A 7,288-nucleotide genomic window follows, 5' to 3' on the forward strand; every position below is an offset into this window, starting at 1 on the left:
AACTGCAATCTGTTTCTTCGTCTTCCAGGCAATGAGAGAACCGCCAAGAAAAACACAGTAAGCAGAAAGCGAACGGCGATCAGAAGGATCACTAGCCCACGTAGCATCCGCATAGGCCTGAAGCTGTAAAGAACTGGAGCTAGGAAAGAAGAGACGGTGAGAGATCGTGCCCCGAAGATATCGGAGAACACGAAGGAGATGACTATAATGAACCGATGTGGGAGCAGAGACAAACTGACTCAGAATATGAACCGGATAAGAGATGTCCGGACGAGTGACAACTAGATAGACTAGACTGCCAACGAGATGACGATAACGCGTCGGGTCAGGGAGAGGATCACCATCAGTAGCACGGAGGTGAACATTGAGCTCCATAGGAGTCTCAACAGTGCGCTCGTCGGAAAGAGCAGCACGAGCAAGAAGATCCTGGATATACTTTTCCTGGGATATAAAAAAGCCATCAGAGGTAGAAGAGACTTCAATCCCAAGAAAGTAGCGAAGAGGTCCAAGATCAGACATAAGAAACTGCTCACTAAGACGAGCCTTTACAAAGGCAATATACTCGGGGTCATCCCCAGTGATGACCATATCATCAACATAGAGAAGAAGAAGAGTCCGGCCACGAGTAGAAACGTGAATAAACAATGCGGGATCATGAGCACTTGCTGAAAAACCAGCAGTAGTGACCACAGAAGCAAAACGCTCAAACCAGGCGCGAGGGGCTTGCTTAAGGCCATAGAGAGAGCGACGAAGACGACACACCATGCCATCAGGAACAGAATACCCAGGTGGTGGCTGCATGTACACCTCCTCACGTAGCTCACCATTAAGAAAGGCATTCTTAACATCAAGCTGAGATATAGACCAGTGGCGTGCAGAGGCAACGGCAAGAAGTGTACGAATAGTGGTCATATGGGCCACAGGAGCAAAAGTCTCGTCATAATCACGACCAAGCTCCTGCTGAAAACCACGAGCCACGAGACGAGCTTTGTGACGCTCAAGAGAACCATCGGAGCGAGTCTTAACCTTGTAGACCCACTTACAAGTGATGGGACGGACTCCGGGAGGAAGAGAAACAAGATCCCAGGTACCAGTGCGTTCAAGAGCAGCAATCTCCTCTGCCATCGCAAACTGCCATTCAGGATGAACAACAGCCTGACGGTAAGAAGTCGGCTCAAGAACAGCAGCACCAGCGGTGGGAAATCCAAAGCGATCAATAGGCGGACGAGGACGAGAACGCAAGCCAAAAGTAGGTTGAGAGGAAGAGGACGACTCATCCAAGGAAGCATCCACAGGTCGTGAACGACGAGTGTAATGCTGAGGAAGAGATGGAACAAGAGAAGGAGGAATCACCAAGGTAGAATCAGGGGGTGACGACGAAGAAGTCACCGGAGATGAAGGTGTAGAATCCAGTGACATGCTAGGTGAGGAGACCGGGGAAGATGGTGGCGGCGAATCGACGAGGGGTGGAGAAGCAGAGGGAGTGGAACGAATAGGCACAGGCGCGACGGGAGTGATAGGGGAGTCAGGAAAAGTGAGGAAAGAGATATCCTCCACGGAAAAAAAACGAGGAAGATGGGTGTGGGTAAAAAGGACGAGACTCATCAAAAGTCACGTCTCGAGAGATACGCATCCGACGACCGACAGGATCCCAACAACAATAGCCCTTATGCTCATCACTGTAGCCTAAGAAGACACACTCAACAGACTGAGCGGTCAGTTTGGTGCGTTTGCGAGGGGCAAGAAGAACATAGCAAACACAACCAAACAAGCGAAGCATCGAATAATCGGGAGAACGATCAAAAAGACGCTCAAAAGGAACACCACCCTGCAAGGCAGCAGATGGCTGAAGGTTGATGAGATAGACGGAAGTGCAGATAGCCTCGGCCCAAAAATGAGGCGGAAGAGAGGCGGCGATCATCATGGCACGAGCCGTCTCAAGAAGGTGAGGATGCTTGCGCTCAGACACGCCATTCTGAGCATGAGCACCAGGACAAGAGAACTGGGCAAGAGTACCCTGCTCAGCAAGGACACCACGCAACATCTTAGAGATATACTCACCAGCGGAGTCAGCACGAAAAACACGAATGGGTGAAGAGAACTGAGTATGAACCATGGCAGCAAAACGCTTATAAATAGACAACACCTCACTACGTGAAGTCATGAAATAAAGCCATGTGTAACGAGAAAAATCATCGATGAAAATAATATAGTATTTATGACCACCTTTCGAAGCGAAAGGAGCCGGACCCCATACATCAGAATGGACTAAATCGAAAGGACGCTTAGACACTGACTCACTATGGGAATATGGTAACTGAATCTGCTTGCCAAGACGACAACCCTGACACTCTAAAGAGACATCTCCTGAGACAGACCCCAGAAGACCTCGACGAACTAAAGACGATAACCGAGAACCACACAGATGACCAAGTCGATGATGCCACTGCTTGAAGGAACCAGTAACAGAGGTGACAACAGCGGAGGGACTGGCGATGGTGGTGGCAGCGGAAGGAACATGAAGCCAGTCCAACTCCCAAAGACCCTGAGAATCACGGCGGCGAGGGCCAGCCCCAACCAGAGTGTGCGTGCGACGATCCTGGACAGAACAAGAGTCAACATCAAGGATGACACAACAACCAGAATCAGTAAGTTGACCGGCAGAAAACAGATTCATGGTAAGTCGAGGAACATGAGCAACATCAGGAACAGAATAAGAAGGAGTGGAAAGATGGCCTCTACTAGCAACAGAAAGTGGAGTACCATCAGCAGTGAAGACATGAACAGGAGAATCCAGCGAGCGAAGAGAAGACAAAGCGGAAGAATGAGAAGACATATGAAAAGAAGCTCCAGAATCCAGAACCCATGGGGATGTACCTGACTGTGTAGAGGGCGGGTGCTCAGTGCGGGAAGCATCAGTCACAGAACCAACAGTACCCGTCGAGGAAGAACCTGAAGCCGCGAGCAGACGCTTAAGTCTCAGAATATCCTGCTCAGTCAAAGCAATGGCTGAAGCTGGCGAGGGAGATGACGAAGTCCCGGAGGAGGATGATCGCGCCTTGCGCAGGTGTTTCCGCTTTGTGTAGCACTGGGACTCAATATGACCATCATTGTTGCAGTAGTCACAATGTGAACGGGGCCGACCTGAGCCTCCAGAAGGAGTGGGCAAGAGCGGCGGAGCACTCGAGCGAGAATGGGGCTGTGCAGCAGGTGGAGTGGAAGAAACCCGAGTAGCGAGCACAGAGGGAACCTCCAGCAAACCAGCACCACGTAGGCGAGTCTCCTCAGCACAAATCTCTGAAAGCGCCTCCATGAGAGAAATACGGCCACGAGCAAACAACTGAGCACGCCGGGGCTCAAACTCCTTACGGAGCCGAGACAGGAACTCGTAGACGCGATGAAACTCCAAATCGGCCTGGACAGCCTGGCAGCAGGGGCAAGTACGACAACCAGCACTGCGGAGAGAATCAAGCTGGCGCCAGATAGCAGAACTCTGTGCATAAAAGTCATCAACAGTAGAGTCACCCTGCTGAAGAGCATGCTCCTGACGAACCACAGAAAGATATAAGGCATCACCAGAGGGCTCATAGCGCTGACGAAGGCAGGTCCACATCTGGAAGACAGTAGGAAGACCCAGAAACTCAGAAGCAAACTGAGGCAGAACACTAGCAGTGAGAACAGCTGCAGCACGAGCATCATCATCAAGCCACTGAGTGTAAACAGACAAAGCACCATGATACGTCTGAAGAGCCTCCTCATAAGCCAAAGCCCTCTCATCATAGGCACGATCAGCAGCCTCATCAGCAATCTTAGCCGCATCCTTGGCGGCCTGATTAGCATCCGTAGGAAGAACCAGTGGAGTCGGCGGAGTAGGGGCCACCGGAGGAACCGGACGTGGCGGACAGCAGACCTCGCCAGAAAGAACACCCCAGAGACGGATGCCACGCATGTGAATGCGCATGAAGCCAGCGAACTCGGTGTAGTTAGTACCATCGAAGATCACCGGACAGCGAGGGACAGAGACATAGCCCGATGTAGCAGACATTTTTTTTTAGGAGAGACCCGTAATCAGACGGCAGGCGGAAGACCACGGGAGACCACCGCGAACGGCGGCCGCCGGAAGTGGATGCGTGACCACGAGTCCGGGCGGGAGGGGCGAACAACGGCGCCTGGCGTGAGGGGCTCCTGGCAGATCTGGGCAGAGAGAGCGCGGTGCGGGGGCGCGCGAGGGAGAGCACGAAATCCCGCGGGTCGCGGTGGCCGAGCACGGGGAGAGCTTCGGCGGCGGCCGACTGCGAGCGGGAGGGAGCTTCGGCGGGAGAGCGGGAGGGAGCTTCGGCGGGAGGGAGCTTCGGCGGCGTCAGCAGCTGCGGGAGCGGGAGGGCGGCGGCTGACTTCGAGCGGGAGCAGCCACGGCGACGGCGGCTTCGAGCGGGAGGAAGACGAGCCGGACGCGATCGGGACGGATCAATAGCACGAGTTGCAGCGTGCAAAAAATTGACCTAGCTCTAATACCATGTTAGGAATAAGCAACTTGTATTCCCATGAGGCCATAGGCCGATATATATACATGTACAGGTGTGGTAAATATGCAGGAAACCCCTTATACAACGGGATAAATACAAAGGGGTATACATGACTTATATTATAACTCTAACAATTACCATTTTACTCTCCTGGCAAGCTACAACGGCAGTGGATGTATATACGCATGTGAATAACATGTAATATATTTATTTCATGATCAGTTATTTTTATAGGTACATGTATTGAGCTATTTTCTTGTTTATTAATAAGTAATAATGTATAATGCAAGCCAGTACCTTTCATTCTGATGGTGTAGGCTGTCTTGTTGGGCATGAATATCCGACTGGTCACCAATCATGCTTAATAACTTCTGACGCTTGCTTTCTTTTGTTTGGTTTGGAGATTGACTTTGCTTTGTCCTAGCTTGTCTGCGTTCATTTTTTTCATATATTATTTGCATTATAATGTAATGCTTTTTCATTTGTTAGTTAGACTGTAGATGTGCTAGAGGCAGTAAATTGTGTCATAACATACAGGTTGTTCCCTTCCACTCTAATTTGCTGAAAATTTTATTCGGATAGTCAGGTCAATATATTCAAGGGTGCATGGAACATTGTTATAAGAATAGGATAGAAGTGTTGTAGTAAAGTTTGTACCTTATTTTCGTCAGGTAATTTGTCTTTTTTCCCCAAGATGATATCCCTGCAAATGGTATGTAGTCTTATTAGAAATAGTTTAAATATAAACTCAAATTGGTTTTGCTGCAAGGCACTATCTGAACTCTTTACTTCAAATATGGAAAGGAAATAGCTCGAATATTGCTAAAAATCATATGTCGAACACCATTATTTGCAATAGACATGGTCACTATTATCTATTCTACCTTTTGGCGTTTTTATCCCCCTTTTGGATCACAGGCACATGATTATTTGACATGGTGGGCGAGGCTAGTGCTTATGGGTTTGTCAATTTCAGATCGACCCTCTGAAACAACAGATGACTTATGTGTCTTCTTCGCACCTAGTGAAGGTTTTAGTAAAATCATAGAAATTAATACTTAATAGAAACAACATCATCGAGAGTAGGCATGAAGTAATATGTTAAAAAGCCGATCATACCTCTTTTTTCTCTTTATTCCGTGTCTTTGCAAGCCCTGGATCGTTTGAAGACGCGGAAGCTCCGGATCGTTTATGTGTAAATCGTGTGTATGCATGCCCTTATATAAAGGAAGTTGTGTTCGAGTTGGACTCTGCAGGTCTTGTTTATTCTGGACTGTATTAAATAATATAATACCAAGCCGTGTCCCATGGTCATTCCTAATAATAGAAACAACCTGCTCGTTCCTTTTTAGATATATTCTGGTGGCACACGATTATATTATTTTTATAGTTTGATTAGCCGGCCGCACAAAATGAAGTTGCTTATTTTGGTAAAAAAAATTAATATGTTAATTTGTCCGTGTGGCTTTGGTTTTTTTTTTTTCATTTTTACTACCTTTTCTTTTTTTGGGGGAAAATGTTACTACCTTTTGTTAGATCAAAATGTCTATAATTAGTCATGCTTCTGTCGACGATGGTGTCTCTTCGATTGGGAAATGTCATATATGCCTTTTTTAAATAAAAAGTAATCATGTTTGACTATTTGTCATGATTGTAAACATTCATTTGAAGAAACTTTCGGAAAAATGAAATCAGTGGTATGAAAAAGCAAACTTTTAGTAGTAAACTTGTCTTCACACATAGTCAAAAGGGTAATGCAAGTAGGAAATTGGGAAAGTGGCCTGTGTCTTTATTGTTTGGCCACTCTTGGGGTTGCAAACATGGGTCTAACTGAAGGAATTTATGCTAAAATAAGTTGGGTGCATTAAGAATCGAGTAGGCAGCGGTCTCGTCCTGCCTCGCACATCATCATGTTGTGTCGCCATCGCCTTTGTAGGTAGCCATTTTTACACCGGACGGCAAAACCTGACATTGCCCTTCCTCTTCTTTACACTACCCCATCAGTGAGTACAACAATATATAGTGGTTACCATTTTCATACATGAGTTCAGTAAGAAACTATTCGAACTGAAATTAATTAATGGTTGATAACTATCTCAACTTGATTCATGCATGGCCAGGGAGTATATGAATGAATATTCGGTTATATAACATGATAGAAAAAATATGAAAATTTTACATAGTCATCAAGTACTAAAGATCTATAGTTCGTATTCTAACAATCGAATTCTAAATATTACAAATTATTTCTTCCTGCCCCGTCGTGATCTGCAAGGTTGTTGTTTATCATCAAGGCATTGTGCATGCTTTCGCGCTTTTTTTTTGGGTGTTGAATTGCTCTTCTGAGTCTTCATCGTCCTCAAGAACAACAACTTGTCTCTTAATTCTTGTACTCCTTCTTATCACTCTGTATTCTTCTTCTTCTTCATCACCACTGTCTTCGTGTATATCATCTAAAATATTTTCTTTTGGTTCCTTTTTAATGATGACACCTTTTGGAAATTTCTTCAAGTTACCCTAGATATAATAAGAGAGTTAGTCCAATTTGTTTGTCTTGAAATATGATTTTTTGAATGAGGAACTCCATATATTTTTTGAATACCTTCATCTTTTGGAGGATCAAGTGACAATAGTTATCTTCTCGTTAGAATCTTCATAGCGTTTCAGCTTTCTCCACCTTGTACTTTTATTTTTGCATATTTCATCATTGTTTTTATCATGTATTTGAACAGATTGACTCTCTTCATCTACCCCAGGTTTAA

Source organism: Triticum aestivum, chromosome 2D, assembly GCF_018294505.1.
Source record: "Triticum aestivum cultivar Chinese Spring chromosome 2D, IWGSC CS RefSeq v2.1, whole genome shotgun sequence".
Classification (NCBI taxonomy): Eukaryota; Viridiplantae; Streptophyta; class Magnoliopsida; order Poales; family Poaceae; genus Triticum; species Triticum aestivum.